The sequence below is a fragment of the Lathyrus oleraceus genome, chromosome 7, assembly GCF_024323335.1.
Source record: "Lathyrus oleraceus cultivar Zhongwan6 chromosome 7, CAAS_Psat_ZW6_1.0, whole genome shotgun sequence".
Lineage (NCBI taxonomy): Eukaryota > Viridiplantae > Streptophyta > Magnoliopsida > Fabales > Fabaceae > Lathyrus > Lathyrus oleraceus.
The window spans coordinates 486,219,784-486,235,165 of record NC_066585.1 but is presented as its reverse complement, the minus strand read 5'-3'; the positions used below and the strand labels follow the sequence as shown (position 1 = coordinate 486,235,165).

Sequence of the window (15,382 nt, the reverse complement as noted above, 5' to 3'; positions counted from 1 at the left end):
TCTTGGTCATCAGGGTGAATTGGTATTTGAAAGAAGCCTGAATAGCCGTCTAGATAACAGAAATGCGAATGTTTTGCTAATCGTTCTAACATCTGGTCAATGAATGGTAAAGGGAAATGATCTTTTCGGGTTGCTTTGTTTAGTTTCCTATAGTCAATGCATATTCTCCATCCCGATTCGATTCGTTTAGTTATAGTTTCCCCTTTTTCGTTTTCAATAACGGTTATGCCTCCTTTCTTTGGTACTACGTATACAGGACTAACCCATTTGCTATCAGATATAGGATATATAATACCTGCTTCTAATAACTTGGTTATTTCCTTCTTTACTACCTCACTCAGGATCGGATTTAGTCTCCTCTGGTGTTCCCTAGAGGTTTTACAGTCTTCTTCTAACATGATGCGGTGCATACAAATAGAAGGACTTATTCCTTTAAGATCGGTGATGTGGTAACCTAGTGCGGTTGGATACTTTCTTAAGATATGTAGGAGTTTTTCTGTTTCGAGTCTTCCTAGGTCTGCATTAACTATCACAGGTCGTTCAAGTTCTAAATCTAGGAATTCATATCTCAGATTTTTGGGAAGTGTTTTCAGGTCAAGGGTTGGTTTGTTTAGACATTGCGTGGGGTCCGGTGTTATTGCTAAACATTGGTTAGATTTGTCTTTTAAAAGATAGTCTGATGATTTGTCTTCTCCTAACTCTGCTTCTTTTATGCATTCATCGATGATATCCATGAAGTAACATGTATCTTCTATTGCAGGTGCTTTCAAGAATTGGGAAAGAATGAACTCAATTTTCTCTTCACCTACTTCGAAGGTGAGTCGTCCTCGTTTTACGTCTATGATTGCACCGGCAGTTGCTAAAAACGGTCTTCCCAGTATAGTGGGTGTAATATCATCTTCTCTAATGTCCATAATTGTAAAATCAGTTGGAATGTAGAATTGACCTATGCGTACGGGAACGTTTTCAAGAATTCCTACAGGATATTTGATGGAACGATCTGCTAGTTGCACAGACATTTTGGTTGGTCTTAATTCTCCCATTTCCAGTTTCTTACATATGGATAAAGGCATAACGCTAATTCCGGCTCCTAAATCGCATAAGGCTTTGTCGATGACAAATTTTCCTATGTGACAGGGTATAGAGAAACTACCCGGATCCTTGAGTTTAGGAGGCATGTTTTGGATTATAGCGCTACATTCGGCAGGGAGTGTAACGGTTTCGCTATCTTCAAGTTTCCTCTTATTAGAAAGAATTTCTTTTAAGAACTTAGCATAGGAGGGCATCTGCGTAATAGCTTCGGTGAACGGAATTGTAACGTTTAATTGTTTAAGGAGATCAACAAATTTTCTAAATTGGCCCGCATCTTTGGTTTTAACAAGCCTTTGAGGGTAAGGGATAGGTGGTTTGTAAGGTGGTGGAGGTACATAAGGTTCCTTCTTTTCTAGGGTTTCCTTATTACTCTCTTCCTTTTCCTTAGGTTCACTTTCCTCAGTTGATTTCTTAGGGTTTTGGTTTTCTATCCTTGGATCAGACGGTCCTTCCACTTCCGTTCCACTTCTTAATATAATTGCATGAGCGTGGCTTCTCGGGTTAGGTTGGGGCTGTCCAGGGAATGTACCAGTTGGGGCAGCAGTAGGTGCTTGTTGTTGGGCTACTTGTGATATTTGTGTTTCCAGCATTTTGTTATGGGTAGCCAAGGCATCTACTTTGCTTGCTAGTTGTTTAAGTTGTTCGCCAGTGTGTACATTCTGGTTTAAGAAATCTTTATTGGTTTGTTGTTGGGAAGCTATAAAGTTTTCCATCTTGATTTCCAAGTTAGATTTCCTAGGGGCGTTATTGTTAGGCATGGATGGGTTCGGTTTCTGATATCCTGGAGGTATAGCTGGGGCTTGATTTTGAGACTGTCCAGGTGCGTACAAAGCATTATTACTCTTATACGAAAAGTTTGGATGGTTCTTCCAATTTGAGTTATAGGTATTCGAGTAGGGGCTTCCTTGAGCATAGTTTACTTGCTCTGCTTGGATTCCTGTCAAGAGTTGACAATCCGTAGGAGTGTGACCTTGGATTCCACAGACCTCGCAATTCTGAGTTATAGCAACCACGGCGGCTGGAGGTGATACATTTAAACTTTCAATTTTCTGGACCAAAGCATCCACTTTTGCATTAACGTGATCAAGGTTACTTATCTCGTACATGCCAGTTTTCGTTTGAGGTTTTTCCACCATTGTTCGTTCGGTTCCCCACTGATAGTGGTTTTGGGCCATGCTTTCGATAAGCTGGTAAGCATCAGCATAAGGTTTGTTCATTAGTGCACCACCTGCAGCGGCGTCTATTGTTAACCTTGTGTTGTACAAGAGACCATTATAAAATGTGTGAATTACTAACCAGTCTTCCAAACCATGGTGTGGGCAAAGTCTCATCATGTCTTTGTATCTTTCCCATGCTTCGAAAAGAGACTCGTTGTCTTTCTGTTTAAATCCGTTTATCTGGGCTCTTAACATAGCTGTTTTGCTTGGCGGAAAGTATCGGGCAAGAAAAACTTTCTTCAACTCGTTCCATGTGGTGACAGAGTTTGAAGGGAGAGACTGAAGCCATCTTCTAGCGCTATCTCTTAATGAGAAAGGAAAAAGACGAAGTCGAATTGCCTCCGAAGTGACACCATTAGCTTTAACAGTATCAGCGTATTGGACAAATACGGATAAATGAAGGTTTGGATCCTCGGTAGGATTTCCAGAGAATTGGTTCTGTTGCACAGCCTGCAACAACGAAGGTTTAAGTTCGAAGTTGTTTGCTTCGATTACGGGTGGAGCAATACTTGAATGCGGCTCATCTTGCGATGGAGCGGCGTAATCTCTAAGAGCACGAGCTGGTTCTGCCATCTCGGTTATCGAAGGAAAAATGTTTTTGAAATCAGGAAGTTCTATAGGAGGGAGATTGTTTGCAGCACGATATTCCCGAATTCGTCGTAGGACTCGGAGATATAGTTCGATATCGTTGATTCGTAAATAGAGCGGTTCGCCTTGAGAGCGAGTGCGTGGCATACAAATCAACGAAAGAAAGAATAGAAGAAAAGAAACCTTAGTCTCTACAGCGTAACGGAAGAGTTACGATATCGATTAAATAAAAGTCCCTGGCAACGACGCCAAAAACTTGATCGCGACTTTATGAGTCGAATTTGGGGTACAAACTGCAAGTGCACAGTTCTATCGCGTAGTTTTAAAAGATATCGATCCCACAGGGACTTATGAATCGATATACCGTTATCTAAGGTTACTTCGTAAAGCTAAGGTGAACAATGTTCGATTGTTTGAGGGAAAGCTAAAAACTAAACTAAGATCTAGATTAAATATTAATAAAGCAGATATCGGTATGTAGTTCGTCGTAATTAGGGAATCAATCCTTTGTCGGTCTCTTGGTTTTAAAATAAATCTTTTCAGTTGACTTTATTGATTAAAAGTTTTATCTCAAACTCTCGCTCTGTTGAATAAACCATGATTTTATGTTAATGTAGCTGTCACTTATAATTAAGTCAAAAACCATTTTTTGAAAGCAATACAGTCCATAGAAACTCTTTTCAAGAAAACACTGACCGTTTAAACACCCTTATCTCAAACTCTCGCTCTGTTGACTTAGGTTATATAATTAAATTCGAATGCTTAACTCTCGTCCTCACATTCAATCTTTAAAAATACTTTTTGGAAAAGATCGGAATTTAATTAACTCTAAAACTTGCTCTCGCCCTGATCTAGAATTAATGTCTAATTTACACTGTCCAGTTAAAACCTCAAACTCTCGCTCTATTGATTTTAACTTCTTTATGTCTTTTACTTTCGTAAAAACCTTTGTTATTAAACCTGTAAATTGAGACCGTAAAAAGAGTGATTTTAATTCTAAACTTAATTTAACCGACTTAGTTTTGATTCCTTATTCCGCTTACTTTACATACCGATATCTAAGCGAATTAGCCAGACATGCTAAACAAACTAAAATACTTATCATGCACAAACAGACTCATCCCAGGCAGATAATATAAATAAATAATAAAACAAAGCATTAAATAATAATTAAGGAACCTGAATGAGTTAAACAATAGTCTTGAACACTCCCCCACAAGCCGGTAGGATTTGTTCTTGGTTTCTTCAATTAAACAACAAAACAAAACGAAGGAAATAAAAACTAGATTCTAACGTAAGGTTAGATCCGGTAAAAAGGTGCACAATAGTTTCCGGTGTAGAAACTATTGCACGAAAAGAATTAACTAAATGCTAAAAAGGAAAATAGGAATTGCAAGAGAGATAATGTAGAACTCGTAAAAATAATAAAGAAACAATAATGTTAAGTTGCTGGAAAAGAAAATATGCAAAAGCGAAAACGGCAAAGGAAAAAATGTGGAAAAGCTTCGGAACCCTTTTTGGTTTTGCAAGTGGCTATTTATATATGTTTGAGTAACCGCTTCCGCTGCCAAAAAGGTCTTCAACGTGCATAAAAGCATGGCGTGGATATAGGGCTCAACACTCCTCAACGTCTCCTCAACGTCTTTGAGGCGTTCCTTGCGCCAAAAATGTAGGGGAATGGTGTGACGTTCGTCACACCATGTGTGACGTCCGTAACAGGAGTGTGTAAGGCGTGACGCTCGTCACAGCCTCTGTGACGTCCGTCACATGCACGGCACATGCGTTTTGTGTTTTGGGCTGGGCTTTGACATTTGGTTCATTTTCTTTCCTTTTTGCACCTCCTTTTCTTCCATTTTTACTTGTGCTTCAAAATAAGCCACCTGAGGCAAATAGGAAGAAAATACCGCGTAATATCTAATAAAATGAAGTGAACTGAAATAAATAATAATAAAATTTAATTGAATTAAGTCCTAAAATATGATATAATTTCGTGTTATCAGCGAGCAACTCCTTCGCCTAGCGAACCTTTCGCTACAATACTCGCCTAGCAAAGCTTGCGAATACCAGAAAATTCTGGGCTTCATTCTGAGCCCATTAGGTCACCACAATCACTATAAATACCGACACTTCAGTCACAAAAAAGACAGACGAAGACGGACAGAAACCCTGGCATAGAAACCCTGGAGACTAACTCAGAGAATTCCGAGTAAAGAAACCCTGAAGGCCGCTCATCCGCACCGAAGTTACCTCCGCCCAACTCCATCCGATACCAAGAGTGGTCAGTCCCTTCAACATCGCAGCTCAGTTGCAAACAGGTTTGCGCATCACTACTGTTTTATGCTTTTAATCGGTAATCTCTACATACATAAGGCATCATGATTAAATTTTCGGATATGTAATTTGATTTCACATGTGAATTTAAGTATGCCTGAATATCCTGAATGTTTGTCCATGCTATTCCTGTAATTAAATGCCATAAAGTTCAGGGTTTTGGAGATCATGCTGCTATCAAACTCAAAACCCGTAGCCGCTCGCTAGCACATCGCTAAGCGAGCCTGTAGCGAGCACTCGCTAAGTCTTCGCTAGGCGAAGCAGGAGCGAACGGGACAGTGGCTGTTTTGTTTCCTTTCTGGTCTACCTTATGTTTATCTAATCAAGATTTATTATAATTCTGCATTATTTGGCCTGACTTTATGACTGTTGTGTTTATTTTGTGGTGCAATTTTCAATTGTACTTTATCTCGATGTTCTAACCCGTGTGCTGAATTGTGTAAAGGCTTACATATTCCCGAGGAAACGGCCGACTAGGTATTCCACTTTATGTATGGGATACCCCTATGGAGATGGATTCTGAATTACTTAATTTTAATGTGGAGATTCATCCTACATTACCTAGCTGATTTTAATGTATTGATTTCATCGATTTTAATGTGGACCTAATTACTTAATCGATTACGGCTATCTAATTAATTGTAAAACTTTGCCTTTAAATATGCGATCTTGGACCTCTCCTTGTTACCCTATGATATTACGGTATTATGGTCATGTCCCGCGAATGTGAGGATGGACTTAGCAAAGACCCTTCGATTAAATCATCATGTCCCTATAAAATAAATCATAGTCCCTCGAATGTTGCCTTTGTCCCTCGATGACCCTTCGGTATAGCCTACGGTTAAATGATGATCGTCCCTTCGAATGCTAAGGTATCCTTACAAATGTTGCCTTCGATGACCAAACGATGACCCTACGATGACCCTTTGCATCCAAAGGATAAAACTACTTACTTCTCAATAGTAAGGACAGTTTTACCCTCCTAAGGATAGGAAATGCCCATAAAGACCTTGGGTAGGTATAACTCCTAAATGCTTGCTCACAACTAAAACTACTTTTCACACCTCACACTTTTCAAAACCTCCATTAGAAAATCACCACTTGGCATACATTCGTACTAGAATCATTGTCAAGTTATATTTTTCTAAACAGCTTTCAAAATTAAACGAGATAAATACTTTGTATACATTCGTACAAGAATCATTACAAAGTTAAACTCTCTTTTCAAAACATTTTCTAAACAGCTCTCACACACTTTTTCAGACAAGAAAAACATAAGTGATCAAGCAATTAAGAGCCCATGGATAACCATGGATACAAAGGGTGCTAACACCTTCCCTTTGTATAATGTACCTCCCGAACCCAAAATCTAAATTAAGGTCTTTCCTGTTCTTTTCCGCCTTTCCTTATTGGATGAAAGAAAAGTCGGTGGCGACTCTTGCTATCCGCGACATTTGCTTTACAAAGCAAAAACACAAAAAGTCAGTTTACCGTATGACAGAACTGGCGACTCTGCTGGGGACTACAAAGAGAGGTCACCTTAAAAAAAAAATCATTTATGTTTTCAATTGTTCCTTCTTTTAAGGGTATTTTATGCTTGAGTGAAAGATCCTACACCCGGATCTAGTGTACCTTAGGTAAGTAGCAATAGATCATCGCGACTATCCGGCGTATACTGGAATGGTTAAAATGATGGCTACGATTAATGTGACACTTTGGATGTCCTGATGTTCCTCATGTTTACTTGAGGAAAAATTTGGCATTCGCGTGGTGTCATCAAAACATTAATCAGACCTTTAGAACCCTAATTGACTCATCCTAGCCATTAGAAAGTAGTGAGATAACTGGCTTTGGTTCCGACTGAGGTTGGTTGAGACTCGATACTACACTCTTTGAGATTGGACTTTAAGGAAATTTTGGTCAACCACTTGGTGTTGCACTGAAGTGGACTTAAGGAAAGGTCGATGATTGGAGATCCTTCTAGAACCCGGTTACTATTCTAGGACAGGTTGAACCAACCAAACTTCAGTGGGGAGGGTACTTACCTATGGAACTCATGCAAGCCTTAAAACCTAGGAATGATCGTTGTGTGACTTGTTTGTGCTTCTTACTTATTTAACATCATAACATCATAACATCATGACATCATAACATCATAACATCATGACATCGTGGCATTGTACTAACCATTTCAAGGACTTTAAACATTGAAAACATTTCATACATTGCATAGCATAACATCACATTGCATAACAGGTACTCTAAGGGATCAGTGTTCTCACTGTTTTCCTCCAAACAGAAAAATGGACCTCGAACAAACTGTCAAAGATCTCCATGCTCAGAATGCTCAACTCCAGGAGATGATCTTGAACTTATCCAAGGGGCAGGAGGAACTGAAGGCTCTCTTGCTCGAGAAGAAAAAGGACAAGAAACCTGTGAGTTACATTAACCCGGGAAGAAGGCTTAAAAGACTGGCTGCAGATTAGAATTCCGAAAGATCAAGAAGAGGAGACAGGAAATGATTCGGAAGATGAGAATGCTGATCCTCTCAACCATGAGGACGACGATGAAGATTATGAAAATGAACTGTACTCTCCAAAAGATGCTAAATATAAGTTTCTGGAAGAACGTATGCTAGCTATGGAGGGTTAGAAGGCGCCCAGTCTGGATTTCGAAAGTTTGGGTCTGGTCTCCGATATGGTCATTCCCCGCAAATTCAAGTTCCCCGCTTTCACTAAGTATGATGGGGCATCTTGTCCTCAGATGCATCTGAGAGCTTATGTGAGAAAGATTCAGCCGTATACCACTGATAGGAAACTATGGATCCATTTCTTCCAAGAGAGTCTGTCTGGCACACAGTTAGAATGGTACTATCAGCTCGAGAGCTCTGACATCCGCACCTGGACTGATTTAGCGACAGCTTTCTACAAGCACTACCAGTATAATTCTGAATTAGCGCCTACTCGGCTACAGTTGCAGAATATGACTATGGTGTAACACCCCAAATAAAGTAAAAGAATTATTTAATTAAGTTAATAATATATTTAATAATTTAATTAAATAAATTGAATTATTGGATTATTATTATTATTTTGGAATAATAATTATTATTGGAAAATATATAAGTGGAATAAGAGAAAAGGTTTTCATTTTTGGAAAAGGTTTTTACGTGAAAACTGAGAAGCTGCAGAGAAGAGGAAAAGGGCAAAGAGCTGTAGAGCAAAGGTTGGAGAACGGAAAAGCTTGAAGCTCGAAGAGTTGCCGGATTGTTAAGGTAAGGGGGGTTTATCGTCGTTTAATGGGTATTATCGATTAACATGTAATGGGTAGTGATAAGCCGTCGATTGACCCTAATTGAGATTTAGAATGCTGAGAAATTATGTTGAATAAGTTGTATTAAAGCTGAAATTGAATTTGTGTTTGAGTGTATTGTGAATTTCTGAGCGTATAGCTTTTTACGGAAGTTGAATCGGAGGTCCGGAAGTCCTCCAACGGCGGAAAATGCGGAAACTCTGCATTCTGCCTTGTGTTAGCGCAGGAACTGCTGTTTCGCCTGCGTTAACCGGTTAACCCAGGGTGTTAACCGGTTAACACTGTTATAAATTGTGAAAAATGTTGAGTTTTGCCTGCGTTAACCGGTTAACCTATAGCGTTAACCGGTTAACACTGTTGCGTTTTGCCTGGAAGTGTAATTTTCCTGCGTTAACCGGTTAACCTATAGCGTTAACCGGTTAACACTGTTGCAGTATGTAAAAATGGTTGATTTTTATGATGTAAGTGTAATTGGTGATTGGCCTATTGTATCCAATTGTGATAAATAAATTCGTGGAGTCTATGTTGCGAAATGTTGATGCAAATATGTTGATAAGTTGTTTTTGTGGAAAATATTAAGTTGTAGGCTGATGAGCCAAAGTTGAATATAAGTTGTTTTGTTGAAAATGCTGAGTTGTAGGCTGATGAGCCAAAGTTGATTTTTAAGTTGTTGTTGCTGAAAAAGCTGTTATGTTGTCGTTGTTATTATGTTGTGGAACTTTCAAGTCGTACATGCCATATACATTCATATGCATTAAGTCGGGGCTTTTGCTCACACCACGTTGGCCTGGATTGGCAAAATTATGGGGCTTTTGCTCACACCACGTTGGCCTGGATTGGCAAAATTATGGGGCTTTTGCTCACACCACGTTGGCCTGGATTGGCAAAAATTTTAAGTTGAAAGTTGAAGGCTTATGCCTTGATGCCCACTAAACTGGCAATGATTTTAAGTTGGGAGTTTTACTCCAAATGGTACCACATGCATGAAGAGTCGAGTCTCATTTGAGTTGCATTTACGTTGTGTTTGAATATGATGTTGAGTTGAATATGCTGCTACCGAATGCACGATATGATGTGGGTGATTAACGTGTAAAGTTACTTAACATAACATGATGATTTATAATATTTGTTATATCGATTGAGGAACTCACCCTTACAGTTATATTTTTCAGGTAACGAGCAGTGAGTTGAGTAGAAGCTAGTGCTTGAAGTCTAGAGTGGTTTTAGTGGGTCATGCTCTGATAGATGTAACATCGGGACGGGATGTTTTATTTGTTGAATAAATGTTAATTTTAAGATATTACAGATGTTGAATGTTTCTATCCGCTGCGAATTTTTAAAGAAGTGTTTATGTTGAATTAAATAATGAGCATGACTGATTTTTACGGTGAATTATGTGAAGTATTATGTGACACCCTTGGTGCATGATTACTCTGATATTGATTTATATGCTGTTGTTTTAATTAAATATTTGGGGTATTTAGAAGGGTGTTACATATGGGACCTAAAGAAAGCTTCAAAGAATATGCTCAAAAATGGAGAGATTTGGCTGGCAGAGTCAAACCCCCCATGACTGATCAAGAATTAGTGGACATGTTCATGAGCACACTGACTGGCCCATTCTACAACCATCTATTGAGAAGTTCCTCATCGGGTTTCACTGAACTTATATTAACAGGTGAACATGTTGAAAGCGGAATTCGAAGTGGAAAGATACAGGCGGCTACCTCTGATCCTCCGGAGACTCCTTATGTCATCACTGCTCCTCTGCCTAATCATGACGAGACTGTTAATGCTGTAGAAGATGCTGATAGCGATTGCGACCCGGATAGCTGGATTTTCCCAACAATTGGTGACAGACTCAATAATTGGAAAGTTGAAGACACTATCCCGATTTCCTTTAGTCAGGAGTAATTGTTATTGCTATTTTAGCATTTTAAAGCATTGTGTCTATGCCCGGGGCACAATAGCTAATTTTTCAAGGGTTTTGTCATTTTCATAAGCATATTCACATTCAATGAGTCAATGGACTTTTTGCATTCAAATATTGCGCTTTTTATCCTTTATATCATCTTTTAAACAAAGCTATGTATTCTTACACACACTCACGTAACAAATTACCGATCCATATCCACTCTGGATCCTATTGATAGTAATTCTGCTACTGTTTATTATGACTTTGAAAATCCGATCTACCAAGCCGAGGATGGAAGTGAGGAAGATTGTGAAGTACCTGAGAACTTGCCAGACTACTGCAAGAAGAAAGGACTATTCAGCCGCATGAGGCATCGATCGAAATTGTGAATCTGGACCACGTCGCCCGATTTAGCTCCCATTTGACCGCTACTTGCAAATCCATCTCCAAATTACTGAGACAAAATCAAGAAGTATCTCCAAGAACCTCCAATTCTGATGCCACCAATTGAAGGAGGACCTCTAATCATGTATTTAACCGTGTTAGAAAATTCAATAGGGTGTGCTGGGGCAACATGACGAGTCTGGTCGAAAAGAGCATGCAATATACCACCTTAGCAAAAAGGTACCGACTGTGAAACAAGATACTCACAGCTCGAGAAAGCTTGCTGTGCTTTGGCCTGGGCTGCTCGCCGACTAAGACAGTATATGTTGAATCATACCGCTTTATTTTAAGATGGATTCCATCAAATATCTATTTGAGAAACCTGTTGTCTCCTGAAAGAGCTATCACTGATCATGGTGCTAATCTGAACAACAAGATGATTACTGAACTCTGCACGCAGTTCAAAATAAAACACCATAATTCCGAAGTGGCGGCTTGGTAATAAAGCGTATCATTCTACCACAAGGTGATTCTAGAGGCAAATGGACTCCCACATACGAAGGGCCATTTGTAGTTAAGAAGGTATTCTCTGGTGGAGCCATGATACTTGCTACAATGGATGACGAAGAATCCCCGCATCCCGTGAACACGGACATAGTTAAAAAAATACTACGCATGTACACCCGGCAAGTCGAAAACCTGAAAAGGCGGCTTGGGCAAAAAAGGGTATCCTGGTGGACTGAAAACCTGAAAAGGCGGTCCAGGCAAAAATTAGGGATTAAAGTGTATGACTATGTCCCGTTCTCGGTCAGCTTCACCCAAATCAAAGGGATTGAACAAGCCAATCGCTTTTATCCGACAGCAGGAGATGAGAGGCTTGAAGACATAATGACAGTAGTGGAATTAAAATCGATGGGACTTTTTCTGCATAGCTTTCTCTTTGTTTTCTGGACGGCTTCCTCTTACTAGGATTTCTGTCTCCTTGTACTCAAATTGCCTGTTTATAGGCTCTCTTTCAAAGTCGATACCATTTCATCTTCCAAAAAGATGCTTTTGTTTTACTTTCTCTGTTTTGTTTGCATAAACGTCCATTGATTTAATTTGAATTGATATATGCATTTGAATATGATTGATGTTTACCGAAAAAACATGCATGAAATAGCAATAACAGTTACTGAAAGACTTTAGGGTCGAAGATAAGGTCTAACCATGCTTTCCAACAAGTCCGGTTACAAATCCTGTTCCCCAACAAAAACTGGCCATTTCCAGAAGAGGTCGGCATCACCAGACAGACTGGTCATCTCTTCTATCCCCAGCCGGGCTCTGTTGAGTATTTCCACCATCAGACAAAAATCAAGTATCCCCAGCTAAGAAAGGGTCATCAATACAAGTATCTCCAACCAGAAGATGGGGATTTATTTTCCCCAGGGAGTCGCCAGGAAAAACTTTTCAGACGCATAATTCATTACATCATTTCACAACATACGCATGCATACATTGTTCGCATTTATTTTCACAAGCATAAAACATCTCATGCATCATGACATAGCATGAAGCTAACTTTATTTTTCAGGTTAATTATCCTCCTGATACAGTCAAAACGAAGATCCATTCAGACGGACATCTTTATCAATTACATTCAAGATTCAACTACATCTCTCAGATACAATCCACTCTGGCAAGCACTCTGATATCCGCCCAATGGTGGCATCTTTAAGCCCACCCCAGACATTTATTGCAAATACAACATATATAAATATCATCGGATATAGCCTAACGTACGGCTCATTCGGATTCAGCCTAACGTACGGTTCATTCTGATTCAACCCAACATATGATTCCTTCAACTATTCAGAAACAGCCTAACGGACGGCTCGTTCTGCTGCTCAGAGACGATCTAGCGTACGACCCATTTGGACGTTCATCCCCTCATATGCTGCCTAGCGTACGGTACATTCTGAAGCATGGTCTAGCGTACGACTCCCCTTCATCATCAGAAACAGCCTAACGGACGGCTCGTTCTGCTGCTCAGAGACGGTCTAGCGTACGACCCGTTTGGATGTTCATTCCCTCAGATGCTACCTAGTGTACGGTACATTTCTGAAGTGTAGTCTAGCGTACGACTACCCCTTTCATCATCAGATTTAGCCTAACGGACGGCTCATTCTGCTCAAATACGGTCTAATGTACGACCCAGTTAGACCTTCAAGTCCTCAGATGCTACCTAGTGTACGGTACATTTCTGAAGTATAGTCTAGCGTACGACTACCCCTTTCATCATCAGATTCAGCCTAACGGACGGCTAATTCTGCTCAAATACGGTCTAATGTACGACCCAGTTAGACCTTCAAGTCCTCAGATGCTACCTAGCGTACGGTACATTTCTGAAGTGTAGTCTAGCGTACGACTACCCCTTTCATCATCAGATTCAGCCTAACGGACGGCCCTTTCTGCTACTCAGATACGATCTAGCGTACGATCGGTCTGACCTTTACTTCTCCGGATGCAGCCCAATGGACGGCTCATTCTGCTACTCAGATATGATCTAGCATACGATCCATTCTGACCCTTATATCTCAGATACAACCTAATGGACAACTCATCCTGCTACTCAGATACGATCTAGCGTACGATCCGGTCTGACCTTTATTTCTCCAGATACAGCCTAACGGACGGCCCCTTCTGCTACTCAGACACGATCTAGCGTACGATCCGGTCTAATCTTCCATCCCCAGTGAAGTCACCCGCTTAATGGATAACTCATTCTGCTATTCAGATGCGATCTAGTGTATGGTCCATTCTGATCCTTTATCCCCAACAGCGTATAATGCACTCTGACTCCCCGGCGAAGTCGACAGCCTAATGAATGACTCACTATACGGTCTAGCGTATGACCCTGTATGACACCCATGTCTTCAGATATCGTCTAATGCACGACGCACTCTGAAAGCTCTCATCATCAAACTTCCTGGATGGCATCTTTAAGCCCACCTCCATCAAGACCAACTTTCGATTAACAAGTGCAAATTTTTGGGGCATTCTAGTGTTCAATAATCTTCCACCTCTAGACCACGAATGGCATACATACCATTCTAAATCTCTCGGTTCAAGAATATTGAACAGGGGCAGCTGTCATACCCCAAAATTTGCCCGTTAATATCACAAGGCATTTTCCAGGACACTCCAACTTATTTTTCAAGGCACTGATCCCAAAGGAACAAAGACCCAACTCACAGATGGCCCAATCCAGAAAATGGCCCAAATTGGCATGCTCGCTAGGCGAGCAACTCCTTCGCCTAGCGAACCTTTCGCTACAATACTCGCCTAGCGAAGCTTGCGAATACCAGAAAATTCTGGGCTTCATTCTGAGCCCATTAGGTCACCACAATCACTATAAATACCGACACTTCAGTCACAAAAAAGACAGACGAAGACGGACAGAAACCCTGGCATAGAAACCCTGGAGACTAACTCAGAGAATTCCGAGTAAAGAAACCCTGAAGGCCGCTCATCCGCACCGAAGTTACCTCCGCCCAACTCCATCCGATACCAAGAGTGGTCAGTCCCTTCAACATCGCAACTCAGTTGCAAACAGGTTTGCGCATCACTACTGTTTTATGCTTTTAATCGGTAATCTCTACATACATAAGGCATCATGATTAAATTTTCGGATATGTAATTTGATTTCACATGTGAATTTAAGTATGCCTGAATATCCTGAATGTTTGTCCATGCTATTCCTGTAATTAAATGCCATAAAGTTCAGGGTTCCGGAGATCATGCTGCTATCAAACTCAAAACCCGTAGCCGCTCGCTAGCACATCGCTAAGCGAGCCTGTAGCGAGCACTCGCTAAGCCTTCGCTAGGCGAAGCAGGAGCGAACAGGACAGTGGCTGTTTTGTTTCCTTTCTGTTCTGCCTTATGTTTATCTAATCAAGATTTATTATAATTCTGCATTATTTGCCCTGACTTTATGACTGTTGTGTTTATTTTGTGGTGCAATTTTCAATTGTACTTTATCTCGATGTTCTAACCCGTGTGCTGAATTGTGTAAAGGCTTACATATTCCCGAGGAAACGGCCGGCTAGGTATTCCACTTTATGTGTGGGATACCCCTATGGAGATGGATTCTGAATTACTTAATTTTAGTGTGGAGATTCATCCTATATTACCTAGCTGATTTTAATGTATTGATTTCATCGATTTTAATGTGGACCTAATTACTTAATCGATTACGGCTATCTAATTAATTGTAAAACTTTGCCTTTAAATATGCGATCTTGGACCTCTCCTTGTTACCCTACGATATTACGGTATTATGGTCATGTCCCGCGAATGTGAGGATGCACTTAGCAAAGACCCTTCGATTAAATCATCATGTCCCTATAAAATAAATCATAGTCCCTCGAATGTTGCCTTTGTCCCTCGATGACCCTTCGGTATAGCCTACGGTTAAATGATGATCGTCCCTTCGAATGCTAAGGTATCCTTACAAATGTTGCCTTCGATGACCAAACGATGACCCTACGATGACCCTTTGCAT

At 40.3% G+C, this 15,382-nt stretch overlaps 1 pseudogene; it reads left to right on the top strand.

The window, feature by feature from the left end:
• Positions 1-2,397: 2,397 nt before the first annotated feature.
• LOC127109182 (uncharacterized) lies at positions 2,398-2,497 on the top strand (annotated as a pseudogene).
• Positions 2,498-15,382: the final 12,885 nt, after the last annotated feature.